Source organism: Rhinolophus ferrumequinum, chromosome 5 (assembly GCF_004115265.2).
Source record: "Rhinolophus ferrumequinum isolate MPI-CBG mRhiFer1 chromosome 5, mRhiFer1_v1.p, whole genome shotgun sequence".
Lineage (NCBI taxonomy): Eukaryota > Metazoa > Chordata > Mammalia > Chiroptera > Rhinolophidae > Rhinolophus > Rhinolophus ferrumequinum.
The window spans coordinates 1,042,274-1,057,471 of record NC_046288.1 but is presented as its reverse complement, the minus strand read 5'-3'; the positions used below and the strand labels follow the sequence as shown (position 1 = coordinate 1,057,471).

At 41.6% G+C, this 15,198-nt stretch overlaps 1 pseudogene; it reads right to left on the bottom strand.

The window, feature by feature from the left end:
* Window positions 1-1,726: 1,726 nt before the first annotated feature.
* On the bottom strand, window positions 1,727-1,971 carry LOC117022540 (cytochrome c oxidase subunit NDUFA4-like; annotated as a pseudogene).
* Between the last annotated feature and the right edge of the window lie 13,227 nt (window positions 1,972-15,198).

Below are 15,198 nucleotides of genomic sequence, written 5' to 3'. Positions count from 1 at the left end.
CTCTGTGAAAAAAAAATAAAAACTTTGGTAACTGTAAGGGATTAAATTCACTCCCACATGCTTCCTCTCACTTAAAGGAGAAACTACCCTATCCCTTCAACCCACGTTGTGAATTTCAATCCGTTTGATGAGGACTAGACTAGGAGTCCATCTCTCTTTTAGAGTCCCACATCTATTAACAGGAAACTTGATCTTCAAAACCAGTAAAGAAACAAGAGGTCTGATGACCTTTTGATGATCTTTCGAAGTAGCATTCCTTCAAAACAAAAAATAGCCTTCTATCTAGAATAAACTAGTGGGAGATGACTGGCCTAGCAGTCTGGATGATAAGGGCAGTAGTATCTTGAAGGAAATATGCTATGCAGGCTGAAGATTGGTAAGTATTATATCTTTTGTCACCACCTTGCAGGGACAGGCACCAGACATTAGAGAGCTGTCCCCACGTGCGTAAGAATTTTACATTAATAAAATCACAAACATCAAATGAGATCAGAGTCTGTTCCTTCGTGCTATTCTGAGAAGGTGTGGACAGTGCTATTCTGAAAAGTCGCTCTGGGTTTGTCCAAACTTCATGGTCAGAGGCCTTTCCCTTTCACCTCATGGCCCACTCAGCCAACAAGAAGATGGGCCATGCGGCACAGCACAAAAGAATGGAGGGAGAGGACTAGGGGGACAGGTGACTCTTCACTGCACTCAGCAGCCTGAGCCCTGGGAAGTCACATCAACACTCCTAATTTGTGCTTGCAAAGCAAAATCAATTGCTTTCATCTGGGATCGTTTCCTTACACCTTGGGGACGTAAGTGAGAACCATGAGATCCTTCAGGAACCTATCACCCTCTTAGAAATTCTGCTTAAGGAAAGACCTAAGAGACTTTCCTGTTTGATCTGAGATGGGATCATTTTGTCTTGGGCTGTGGTCCGCTCAGCAGAATTTCGGTTCAGTTCAAGATGAAACCTCACAATACTTTATGAGAGGTGGCCAGAACCCTCTACAGCCCCTCAGAAGCACCCTCCCACCCTCCACTCTTAGTGAAAGTACATGCCCACATGTGGGCACACGCAGACACACACACATCACACACTCAGCTACCTGAGCAAAGCCAGCCATGATGGATGTATGGAGACTTGACATCACGTGCCCTTCTTAGAAGGGGAAGCTGCCACTCAGCTCCACGGAGCAGAGCCCTGCACGAGACAGACTCAGTGACTGCAGATCTTCCATGTTTAAAAGAAATGCTGGAAATTTGAATTTGTACATGAAATCTCCTGATTTTAACTGTTGGCTGGAAAACAGTAAGCAGTGCCAGCCAAACAAAATGTATCAGTGAGCTACCTTGGTTGGGTCCCAGCCTGCCAGCTTTTCACTTTTGCTTTCAAACCTGGATGCATTTTCTGGGAGAATCACAGCTTTTGATATCTATCCCTCTTTCTTAATAATGGCTATTGCTGTTTATAATCTACTGGATGATTGATAAGATGCTTTCACATACATTATTTCATATGAACTTGGCCACAACTCTATAAGTCAGCTGTTTTCCTTATTGTTATCATTTTTCTTTTTTTCCCCTAAGTTTCAGATATTTATTAATCAGTGTAAATTCCAACATAATACACCAACATTATTTCATGCATTTGGAGGGGAATATTTCCTGGTTAAGTAGAAAATTGTGTAGGTGGCTTCTGGAAGACCTTCATTCTAAGCAGCTTTATAGTGAAACACTTCATTTAGAAGTTTGGACCTTCTTCCTTCAGTTTGCTGTAATCTGCATTCACTGAGTAGAACTTGTATTGATCATTGGGACCCAGTTTGATCTAGGGTTCTGGGTTATTCTTTTTATCCCAACATCTAGATTGTACAATGCCAGGCACATGACATACAGCGCTGCTCCAGTACCTCCGGCTCCAATAAATACAGTGAGGGGGATCAAGCTTGGATGCTTCTTGGCCTGACTGAGGATTTGGCGTAGCATGGTTGCAGCAGTGGGCTCAGGTCCAGAAGCACAGAAAAACCAAACTGTAAGGCCCGGGACTTGGTAGTCTCTGCCTGTCATCATTTTTCAATTAAGCAAACTGTGACACTCCAAAGGCAGTGGCAGGCCCATGGGCTTCAGCCCCAGACAGGCCTCAGATAGACTTGCCACTTACTTACTGGGTGACCATGGTCAGTGTGCTCTGTTTCCTTATTTCTAGATGTGTGGTGATTGTGAGAAGTGGAAACAATGTAAGAAAGAACCTAGCCAGGTGCCTGGCACATAGCAGCTAATAAATGGTAGTAAATGGTTGCTATGGTGATGGGGCCCAACACCCAGGTCACAGAGCTGGGACTCCAGCTTACGTCTTGTACCTCCAAAGGCCTTACATTTCAAACGCAGAGCTTTCTGGCAGTATCTATAGAGGTGACCAGCAACATTGCATTCTGCATGGGTCCCTACTATCAATTAACAGAATACCTGAACATTGGAGAATTAGCTTCTGTTAAGACACATTTGTCCACCACATTGCTATCTTAGTCTTAGTCTGTTCTAGCTACTATAACAAAACACCATAGGCTGGGTTGCTTATAAATAACAAATATTTCTCACAGTTCTGGAGGCCGGGTAGTCCACGATCATGGTGTCGACAGATTTGGTGTCTGATGAGAGCCCACTTCCTAGATGGCTGTCTTTTTGCTGTAACCTCGCATGGCAGGAAGCGGCAAGGGAGCTTTCTCAGGCCTCTTTTATAAAGGCACTAACTATGTTCATGAGGACTCCGCCCTCATGATCTAATCACCTCCCAAAGGCCCCACCTCCTAACGCCATCCATCACCTTCAGGGTTGGGATTTCAACATATGAAACTGAGGGAACACAAATATTTAATCTATGTAATTACTAATTCTGTAAATTCAAATGTGTTATCTATTCCAGATCTATTATACTTTACATAAAAAGAAATGTATAATACATTGATCACTAAGACAATAGCTTTCCAAAAAGCTTGTATAGTGTGTAATCATGTTGCTTTTTTCAAGTATATATGCGTGCATGTGTATATCTATGCACACCTGTGTGTGTATATATAAAAAAAGATCTGGACGGACAAATATCAAGGTTTTAACAGTGGTCTTTCCTAAAGAGTAAGATTTCTGAGTGTTGAGATTACAGTGTTTTTCCATTTTGTTTTTATATATAATTGATAATTTTGCTCAAATGCTCATGTAATACTCTTGTAATAAGAAAAAAAAAAGTTTAATGAGTGAGAACTATCTATAGCATGGAATTTCTGCCTAGCAGAACTCCTTAACTTGGAGTTCCCTATAGACATCTTGATTGTAGAGCTTGCAAAAGCCTCACTTTTGGACACCAACTAAAGCCCTAGCCTATGACCTTACAGGGAACTGGAACACAGCACCTGTTAGGTAGCCTTAAAAATCCCCATTTTAGACTCCCAAAAGATCTACATCTGGAGAACTGCATTTTTAGTTGGCAGAGGGAGATCTTCCATTTCTCATAGAGAAGCTTTACTACAACCATCTTTGCAAATCACCACGCATTAAAGAAGGCTTGTCACAAGATGGTGGTGCCCATCTTGTGTCCATTCCCAAATGACAAAAACAGCCACTCAGATCAGGGATCCATGTCTGGGCCTTGGTGTCCTCCAGAAGGATTTACTCAGAGGGTGCTTTGAGACGGCCTTCAGGAGGTTTCTTCAAGAAAAAAGAACATTTGACAATACTAGCAGAGATATGTCCTCCTGAGCCCCAGGCTCTAAGCTGATGGACTGGGGGGTCCCTTTGGGGATAGAATCAAGCATTCTGACAGTTTCCAGCTCAAGCATGGCTCTCAGTTCACATTCTCAGTGTAGTCCTTCCTGCCAAATAAATGGCTCCAAACAAAATGGCCAAGTGTGCCCATTTTGCCCACCTATCCCTGATCTTGTGACCCGCTTCTTCTCTGGACACCTTCTTTTACCAGTCCCCGAATCTGTCCACTATCTCCGTCCACTCCACCTTCTGCTCCCTGCTCTGGCCATCCAATCTAGATCTGCTTTTTATTTCCCATTCTGAACTCCCCTGGATCTTAAATTGTGTCTCCCCATTCCCATTAGACTAGCCCTTCGCTAGCTTCCAATAAATAAAATAATAAACTTGTTCATTCTGAAATTGTTAGTGACCAACATGGATTAATGGATACATGTTCTAAGGAAACTTGCTCTTAGAAGGAGAAAAAAACGGGAAACTAGAGAGGGCACGTCCTAATCCAAAAGAAGAAGTGGCTGAGGTTGTGCTGTGGGCATCGCAGGACAGCAAAGGAAACATTTGCCTGCCTGTGCATTCCCGAGCTCTTGAATGTAAACCACAGCTACAGCTACAACTGCATGTGAAGCTCTGTCTGCTTTGACATGACCACTTTTAGAGTCATGTTTCAGATATAGACCCTTTGGAGTACTCTAATGACCTTTCTCAATGCCAAGAGCTATAGCCACAGTTTCCCTTGTCCACTTAGTAAGGCTTTCTCTGTCAGCTTCCGAAAGACAGCCTGATGGAGGAAAAGCCACCAGGCTAGAAGGCGGAAGCCTGAGGCTGACCAGCTCTGCCAGCTCACTCAGCAACCTTGGGGAAATGCCATGGCCTTGCCCTTAGACTCCTAACTGCAAAATGGAAAGGCTACACTAAACCACTGGTTCCCAGACTCTTGAATTTACAGCAAAATTTTAAAAAGAAAGCTTTTTGGGAAAATGATTTATTTCACCTCAAAAATATACCTTTAAGAAAATCATCTAAAGAAGAAGATATTTTACCCCAAAAAAGGAGAAAGCACAAAATCGTAGAGTAAGGATTGGTCCTTTAAACTGAAGAAATGCGGTTTCTTGTGAAAACTCACTACGACCTTAATCTTTCTCTTTAGTTGGGAGCTGTAGACACTCTGGCCTGAATGACCCCTGAGAGGTTCCTTTCAGCATCGTACCCTAGATAAGAAAAAATGGAAAACAAAAACAGCGAACCTTTAGGGAAGAGTTGGGACAGCTCGTTTAAAGCCAAGGAAGATGCTTTACAACTCAGGAAAATTTCAGGCTCCACATTTCAGCAAAAGCTTTGCAAGCCAGTAAGACTTTAAGAGGAAGGATTTAAAAATCCATCTGTTTGCCTCAGAGGACTCAGAGCAAGAGCAAAGTTTCAAGCTGATGGGCTCATGATATTATAGCATACTCATTAGGCAATAAAGGATCAAATAGATGACTACGTGTTTGGAGGTTGCTCTAGTCTCTCATTTATACAGCTTTTAGGAAACTCACTTTATATACCCTCAGCTGGAATGGCTCCTCCAAAGCAATTCCTTAGATTGAATAATTGTTCATTATGTCTTCAGGGAGGAGTCCATCTGTAGTCACGAATACCCATGAAAATTTGTGGGAAAATATCCCTGCTCTTTCGTTACATCTAAAATGTGATCACCCGATGTTAAAACACAAAGAGCAGTTACATTTTAAAGGTGAACTACAAAACTAAATTGAGAGTTGACTTAATCCCGTTTTTATGGGCTGATTAATGTCCCGAGTAACCAGGCAGGGGAAGAAAGTTAATGCCTGTTTCCTTTCATGGAATGCAGCATGCTTCTTCGCTTTTATCATGAGAGCACATCGCTGCCACTGTGGATTTATACAGAACAAGATTCAAAGCCATTGTCAGAACTTTCCTTGATCCCAAAATTATTTACTCACCAAAATATCTACCAGTCAGGGCATCAACTCTTAGGTAGAGAGAGAAAAAAAACAACAACAACAAATATATATATATATATATATATATATATATATATATATATATATATATATATGAATAAATCAGAAGTTGAGATTTCTTCACAAGAGGCTAAAGAAGCATGTTGGCAAATAGTGTCTATTTGTGAAAGCTTGAAATCTGAGTTATTTTGAAAAGACATAAATTCTGCCTCAGTAGTAATAATAATAACCACTTTTGGGGTAGCTTGTCTGTGCAAGGAATTGTGCCAAGCACTTTGCATATTTTTTTCTCATTTAACCCTCTGAAATAGTGGATATGAGCCTTGAAGAGGTTAAGCAATTTGTGTATGGAGTGAGCCTAGGCTTGACTGACCCATGAGGCCACCCTGCTAGCTCTGTGTTGGCTTCTCTGACTGTGCAGTCTCCACCTTCTTTGGTCAGCTTAGCTTTCCTGCCCTTGTGCAGTAGTTTAAAGAAGACATCCTTTCCATTCATTCATTGATTCTTCAGTGAAGAAAATAGGATTTTTCAGAGCTCCTTCCAAAAGCAACAAGGCTGAAAGCAACTTTCCTTCTCCTACTTTGCTCCTTCCCCAAAACCTCAAAAACATAGCTATTTTATTCTTATCCCTTGAGTAGATATCTCAGTAACCCAGCAAGTGACACTTAAACACAATAGGAAAAATATCAATTTTCACCAAAACGTTTTCATAGTGCTTTACATGTCAAAGAACCCTTTCCCATAAATTATTTCATTTAATAAATTACCTCGAGCAGAGGGTAGAGGAAGGGAGATAAATTATTCAAGTGGCCATTGGGAGAGTAGCATTTATAGAGAGCACCCGGACCCACAGGCACATGGCTCACCTGCGGTTGTTAGAAAAAGCAAAATGATTACAGGTTACTGTCACTCGATTGAATAGTATTGTAGTTTCCAGCAGGTCCTAAATTAGGCTAAATTGTAAAGAAGCTACCATCCTCCAACACACATGCCTTGAATTCTGAGTTGTTTTCTCCCCATTACTGTATCTCTAACATCCATCCCATCCTAACTCCTTCCTCAGTTCTCCATTCCCATTAAAACTTACTTTCAAGAAACAATAGGACTTATTCACGTTAAAGTACAGTAACTGGTCATAAACCAAAATGTCAATGCTTGCCCCAGAATTTTTATTAATAGGGACTCAATGTCTTATCAAAAGAGTAGTAATGGGAGACCCAAGATGGCAGAGGAGATAAACACTGTGCCTGCATTCTTCCATGAACACATTCAAATTACAACTAAATTATAGAACAATCACCTGGAGAACCATCTGAAGTCTAGCCAAACAGAAGTCCTATAACTAAAAATATAAAAAGAAATCACATCGAGATGGGTAGGAAGGGTGGAGATGCACAACAAGCCCCAAACCTCCCTGTGGCAGTTGAGATTCAGAAGGAATACCTCAGCCACAGAGGTTCCCCCTAGAGGAGCAAAGGACCCCATCCCCCCATTCCAGGCTCTCCAGCCCAGAGTACTGCTGCCAGGAAAAAGAGCCCCTGCAAGATCTGGCTGTGAAAAACTGGGGATTCCAACCATTCAGTTGGGACAGAAGGCTGCAGGAAACCCAGACATCCACTTAAAAGGCCCGCACACAGACTCACTCGCTGGCACTCACCTTGGGCTCCAGTGGAGGGACAATGACTCAGGGGACCGTGGAGACATACAGAGGGCAGACTGAGGAGAGTGGCTTCAGGAGGAGGACTGGAGGACTGTTGGCCTATTCCTGGTGAGGAGTCCTCTTCCCAAGCAGCCGGCAGGTGGACGCCATCTTTCCTATGTTGAGACCGCCCCCTCAGGCCAAATCTGAATCTGATTGGCCTGGTGAGCTCTGCTGCTTCTCCCTGTCGACTCAGCTGGGACCCCGCCTCATCCAACTCTCACACCACCTGAGGCACTTTCTCCTGGAGCAGCCAGCCCCTCCTGCATTGCACTCTTTATAGAAAAACTATCAGAGTCCATGGGCCCCAAGAATGCAGCAACTGGCCTTGGTGTGCTCTGAGACTGTTGCTGCGTCACTCCAGGCTCAGAACTGGCACCAAACCAGAGTCTACGTTGACCTGGTGACCACAACTTTTCACACTCCAGTGACTCCCTGAAACCCTGCCTCATTTAATTCAGGTACAGAACGAGCTTTATAAGTGGCTGAAACTTAAGGAAGCCAGCAGGTAGCTTTTTGCGGAGTTACCCCAGGCCTAGTACTGGTGGCAGCCATCCTTGGTTCACAGCATGGCTTCTCCCACATGCCTCCAGGTTTAGCAGAGCTAGCGAACAACTGCAGATTGCTTTGTAGCTCCTACCAGGTAACCCCCAGTCAGTCACAGGCAGTGGGTAACCTGGGCCTGCACCAGACCCCCTCCCAAGAGGTCCCGGAACCTACATATTTAGAGGTTGGCTTCAGACCATAGCAGAGTGCTGCCCAATTAGCCCCACAAGTGGCATACAAAGGATGGTCTCAACAGGCACCAGGGCCCCCTGGGGCGAATCCACTTAGTGGGGTAATCCTCCCGCACAGCAGCCCCTAGGCTGTGGATGTGGCCAAACCACACAGCCAGTCAGCCTGAGGGTCAATCCCACCCAATGAGTGCCAATAGCAATTAAGGCTCAACTATAACAGGAGAACACACACAATCCACACATGGGAAACTCCTGGAGCACCTAGCTCAGGTGACCAGGGTGACTGTACCACTGGGCCCCACAGGATACCTACTACATAAGGCCACCTGGTTAAGACCGGGAGACATAGCAACAAACCTAATACATAAAAACAAACACAGAGAGGCAGCCAAAATGAGAAAACAAAGATATGCGCCCCAAATGAAAGAACAGGAGAAATCTCCAGAAAAAGAACTAAATGAAATGGAGACAAGCAACCTACCACATAGAGTTTAAAACAACAGTTATAAGAATGCTCAAAAATCTTAGTGAGAACTTCAGCAAAGAGATAGAAAGCATAAAAAAGGACTAGAAATCATAAAAAGAAAAACCAGTCAGAAGTGAAGAATACAATAACTGAAATGAAGGAATCACCAGCAGACTAGATGAGGCAGAGGATCAAATCAGCAATTTGGAAGACAAGGTAGCAGAAAACACCCAATCAGAACAGCAAAAAGAAAAAAGAATCCAAAACAATGAGGATACAGTGTTTCCCTGAAAATAAGACCTAGCCAGACAATCAGCTCTAATGCGTCTTTTGGAGCAAAAATTAATATAAGACCCAGTCTAATATAATATAACACTGGGTCTTATATTAATTTTTGCTCCAAAAGACGCATTAAAGCTGACTGTCTGGCTAGGTCTTATTTTCGGGGAAACAGGGTAGTTTAAGAAACCTCTGTGACAACATCAAGCATAACAACATTCTCATCATAGGGGTACAAAAGAAGAAGAGAGAAAACAAGAGATTCAAAACCTATTTGAAGAAATAATAACCGAAAACTTTCCTAACCTGGTGAAGGAAATAGACGTACAAGTCCAGGGAGCGCAGAGAGTCCCAAACAGGATGAACCCAAACAGGCTCTCACCAAGACACATTATAATTAAAATGGCAAAGGTTAAAGACAAAGAGAGAATCCTAAATGCAGCAAGATAAAGGAAACTAGTAACTTATAAGGGAGATCCCAAAAAACTGTCAGCTGATTTCTCAACAGAAACTTTGCAGGCCAGAAAGGATTGGCACATAGTATTCAATGTGATGAAAAGTAAGGACCTACAACAAAACTACTCTACCCAGCAAGGCTATCATTTAAAATCGAAAGATAGTTAAAGAGCTTCCCAAACAAAAAAAAAATCTAAAGGAGTTCATCACCACCAAACCAGTATTACAAGGAATGTTGGAGGTGGGGAAAAAAATCGAAATTATGAATAATAAAATGACAATAGCTGTATATCTACCAACAATTACTTTCAAAATGAATGGACTAAATTCTCCAATCAAAAGACTTAGGAGGGCTAAATGGATAAGAAAACAAAACCTTTACGTATGCTGCCTGCAAGAGAATCACTTCAGATTGAAGGACACACAGAAAGAAAGTAAAGGGATGGAAAAAGATATTTCATGAAAGTGGAAATGAAAAACAAAACAAAACAAAACAAAAACTGGGGTAGCAATACTTATACCAGACGAAGTAGACTTTAAAACAAAGGCTATAAGAAAAGACAGTGACGTACCCAGTGATCCCTTCACTTCAGGGTATTTATTCAAAGAAACCCAAGCTACTTTGAGGGGACATGTGCATGCATATGTTCGTTGCAGCATTGTTTACAATGGCCAATATGTGCAGGCAGCCTCAGTGTAGATCAATGGAAGAATGGATAAAGAGGAGGTGGTACATATGTACAATGGAATATTGCTCAGTCATGGAAGGGAATGGGTTCGTGCCATCTGTGGCGTCATGGATGAACCTAGAGGGCATTGTGCTGAGTGGAGTGTGTCAGACAGAGAAAGACAGATGCAACGTGATTTTGCTTCTGTGTTGAATCTAAGAACAAAATTAACAAACAAAACAGAAACAAACCCATAGATATAGAAAACATTTTGATTGTTGCCAGATAGGAGAGGGTTTGGGGTTGTGGGTAAAAGGAGGGGAAGGGATTAAGAAGTACAAATTGGTTGTTACAGAATAGTTCGTTATGGAGACGTAGGGTATAGCATAACAGATACAGTCAATAACATTGTAATAACAATGTATGGTGTCAGATGGGTACTAGGTTTGTTGGTGAGATAGATGGGAAAGGGTTGGGGACAGAGTGAAAAAGTCGAAAGGATTAAAAAGTACAAATTGGTAGTTACAAAATAGTCATGGGAATGTAAAGTAAAGTATAGGGAATATAGTCAGTGATATGGTAATAACTATGTATAGTGCCAGGTGGGTACTAGACTAGTCAAGGGGATCACTTCTTAAATTATATAAATGTCTAACCATTAAGCTGTAAAACAGAAATTAATATAAAATAATAACTGAATTTCAACTGTAATTGGTAAATTTAAAAAGGGGTAAAAAAGGTATAGGGGAATAAGAGATTCAAATTTCCAGGTATAAAACAAATAGGTCATGGGGATGTAACCTACAGCATAGGGACTACAGTCAACAATACTGTGATAGTGTGGTACAGTGTCAAATGGTTGCTGGACTTGTGATCACTTCTTTAAGTACATAAGTGTTGAATAACTATGGTGTACCCCTGAAACTAATATAATATTGCATGTTAGCTGTATTTTTAATAAAAATCTTTAAAACACAAGAAATAAATGTCTTATCAAAAGAAATCGTTTCTAAATATCAGACATTAACTAATAGGGTAGGAGAAATGGAGGAGAGAGGGTGGCAGCCGCTGACTGTGCTTTCTAGTACCTCCAGTGATTTGCCTCCGATCAGGTCAGGCAGTCCTGAAACAATTCAGAGTGACTAAACTTGACCTTCCTTCCAGACTCAAACTGGAGTCCACACAGAACCTCCAGTGTAAACCCAGGCAGGAACGAGTCCAGGTGCTTTGTCCAAGTCTCTCACTGCCCCAGAATTCACGGGGCCCACAGAGCCAGGGCTACTTCAGGCTCATGGTAACCTATTCCTATTGACCAGGATTTGGGTCAGGCCGCCATTTCCATCCCAATTGATTGTTGTTCAACTGTGGCAAATGAGAAGCAGCCTTTATTAAAATAAGTGTTACCTTTAAAAAGAATAATAGCTCATGATAGCTGGCATGTACTTAATATTTACTGTGCCAGGCCTTGTTCTAAGCACATATTAACTCAATCCTCCTAACAGCCTTTTGATGTAGGTGCTGTTACAGTCCACATTTTATACGTAATGTAACTGAGGTTCAGAGAGATTAGGAGACTTGCCCAAAGATATATAGTTAGAAAATGACAGCTGACATTCTAAGGAAACATAATTAATTGAGTTCTAGTCCTATCAATTCCACTAAGTAGCTGTGTGACCTTGGGCCAGTCACTTGACTTCTCTGGGCCTATCAGAAAAGGACATTGAACTAGTTTACCTCTGGCCGTACTTAGCTCTACAATCTGATGGATCTAAGCTCCTGTGAGTAGTCCCTCACAGCACCCCTGAGAGCTGGAAAGTAATTCATTCTCTTGGTAGTAGGTGTGAATCCGATCCTCCTGTTTTAAAGCCCAGCGGAATCCCAGGCATGAAATACATTCTATAAATGTTCAGTTGTTATCGTTATTACTGCTACTTTAATGGGAAACATCAGCGCTAATTTCCCCTAGCCCCTTCAGGGGCTTGTCTTATCCCTGGGTCCTTTTTCATTCACCATTTAGATGGTAGCAAGGGAAAACATTTTATTATTTTCATTGTGACATCTGGCTTTACACTATCTCCCCTCCTGAAACTACCTCCACCCTGTCAGCTCCAGTGATGGATTATTTATTCCCACGATGACTGGTTTTTCAATGCTAGGCTTATAAAGAGGAAGATAGCTACATTTTCTTCAAGCTCACAGTCAACTGTTACGAGCATCCTCTCTTGTTCTCTCACTGGCTCGCTCTGAGGGAAGCCAGCTGCCTGTTGTGAGCTGCTGATGAAGAGGCCCCTGTGGCAAGGAACTGATGTCTGCAGCCAGCAGCCAAACGAGCGAGCTTGGAAGCAGATCCTCCCCAAGTTGAGCCTTGAGATGACGGCAGCCCTGTGCGATACCTAGACTGCAGACTTGTGAGAGACGAAACCACAGACATCTGCGCTGTACTCGTTATATTCCTGACCTGTGGAAACTGAGATAATAAACATGTATCGTTTTAAGCTGCTCTGTTTGGGTATAATTGTTTACTCAACAAAAGATAACTAATATACCCTCATACTCATAAGCTATAGGACTCTGATAATCACCTTTGAAAACTTAGTAAAAATGAACTATATTCTTACATCCAGTTTTAAAAAAAGATTGGAATGACACAGAAATATTCAAGGAATACTCTAGTCTCCCCATAGATCCTGCCCTACTCCAGGACCAGGAAAGAACAAAGCCAACCCTCCTGCTAATACCTTCACCTTGAAGGACTCTGGGTGAGGCACAGTGAATTTGGGGTTGTTACATATGACATCCAGAATTCTGGCTACTCTCGTACAGAATTCCATCACAGAATAAAACTCCTTGGCGTGATGATTCAAGGTTTCTTTGAGCCTGTGAGACCAAGACTCACGCCTGTGACTTCTTTCCACACCGCCAACTGTAAGTCCCCACAGGCACTGTCATCTCCAAGGCACGCTGTTCCCATGTGCTTCTTGCATCTGCCGTTGGTGCCACACCTGAAGCCTGGCCTCTGCCTCCTGGCAGACCACTGAGCTCATGTCTTGATCTCATTCTTCCCTGCCCAGAACATGAGGAACGAGACTCACCAAGGCCCAGGGACAAAGGTCCCAGGGAGCAGGGCTTCAGGGTCTCCTGCTTCTCTTCTAAAGGAGTTAGGAGCTGGGGTGCACAGGATGGCAGGATGGAAATATTATCATATCTATTTCATTTTATTTTTAACTGAACAATCACAAATTGCTTCACTAAGACTTACGATATATAATTGATGGTAGTCATATATATATAATTTATAAACAGATACATATATTGGAAGATATTCAACCTTCATTTGCTGATTGGGTACACTTTCTATTACTGTCGGAGGAGATGTAATAAGGCAGAAGTTCTCAAAGTGTAGTCTGGCCTGGGGACCCTACAACTCTTCAAGTCCATTTCTGGGGTTCTGAAAGGTCAAAACTAAGCTCATAGTAAGATATGGTTTGTCTTTTTTACTCTCACTTTCTCACTAGTATACTCGTATGTTGGAGTATTCCAGAGACTACATGATGATGATATTCCAACAGACTGAAAGCAGAAGCAGATATGAGAATATATGAGAATATAGCCATCTTCTATTAACACATACATTAAAATGATTTTCAAAAATATACACCATCACTACACTTCTCACTAAACTTTTATTTTGGGAAATACCATTATTTTTCATTAAAAATGAATTATTTACAGTTACTTTTCAAAAAATGGTATATTATTGTGACTTTAAATAAGTTAATAATTATTTTTTAATTTCTCATTGAAATATCTTATATGACAAATATCTATAGAGTGACCCACATTAACTAAAGCTCTTTTTGGTCTTTCATAGTTGGCAAACATATCTAGGAAACTGCAGAATTCTGTTTAAGACATAAAAAGTTGGAAAGAGCAGTGCTTTCTCACAACAATGACAAGAAGTTTCAGACAATCTGCAAATTCACAACTTTTCTTGAACCCATCAGAAAGCTGAGGTTTCACCGCAACTAATTAACCTGAAATGTAAAGAGAGAAAGCAGAATCCAGGGAGACAGAGAAGATGAGCACTTGATTACTTTGTCTTTAACATTGGACAACTTAATTATAATGTGCCTCAGTGTGGGTCTTCCTCTTTTGTTAGAACTCTCTGGACTTCCTCCATGTGGATGTCTGTTTCTTTTCCAAAGTTAGGAAAGTTTTCAACCATTATTTCTTTAAATAAGCTTCTGACTCTTTCTGTGTCTCTTCTCCTCCTGGGATCCCTATAATACAAATATTGGTCCATTTGATGGTATTCCATAAATCCCTGAAGCTATTGTCACTTTTTTTCATTCTTCTTTTAACTCCTCTGATTGGATGAATTCCACTGATCTGTCTTCAAGTTGACTGCTCTTTTTTTCTGCTTGAACCCTTCTATTGATTTTTTTAGTTCAATTATTGTGTTCTTCAGCTCTGTGCTTTCTGTTTCATACTTACATTTTCTACGTCTTTGCTGACATTTTCACTTTGTTCATGCATTGTTCTCTTGTCCTCAGTGAGCATCTTTATGACCATAATTTTGAACTCTTTATCAGATAAATCACTTACTTCCATTTCATTAAGGTCTGCTTCTGGAATTTTGTCCCTTTGTGTGGAACGTACTTCTTTGATTCTTCGTTTTCTTTGACTCTGTGTGTTGGACTCTGTGCAGTAGATAGAACAGCCACCTCTCCTTGTCTTGACAGAAGGGTCTCATTTAGGAGATGAACCTTATCATTCAGCCCGGCCTAAGCTCTTGGTTGCCTCTCAAACCTTTGTGATTGCCCAAGTTGTCTGCTTGGCTGTTAGTGGTTCCCAGTAGTTGAAGGGATGCCAAGATCCATTTCAACGTAGGTATTTTCCTGTTCACCTGCTGTGTAGGAGTCACTCAGCTAGGTTTTGCATTTCTTTCACAGGGAATTGCTCCATATGTATGTATCGATCCAGTGTATTCATGGGAGCAGATGAGTTCAGGAGCCTCATATGTCACCATCTTGGATTAGAATGCCCACCTTTGGTCTAATACACATTTTTTTCAAGTCCACATACCCAATATTCACCGAGATAGAATACATTCTGGGCTATAACGCCAATTTCAACAAAATTTTAAAATCAAAATTATACAAAGTATGTT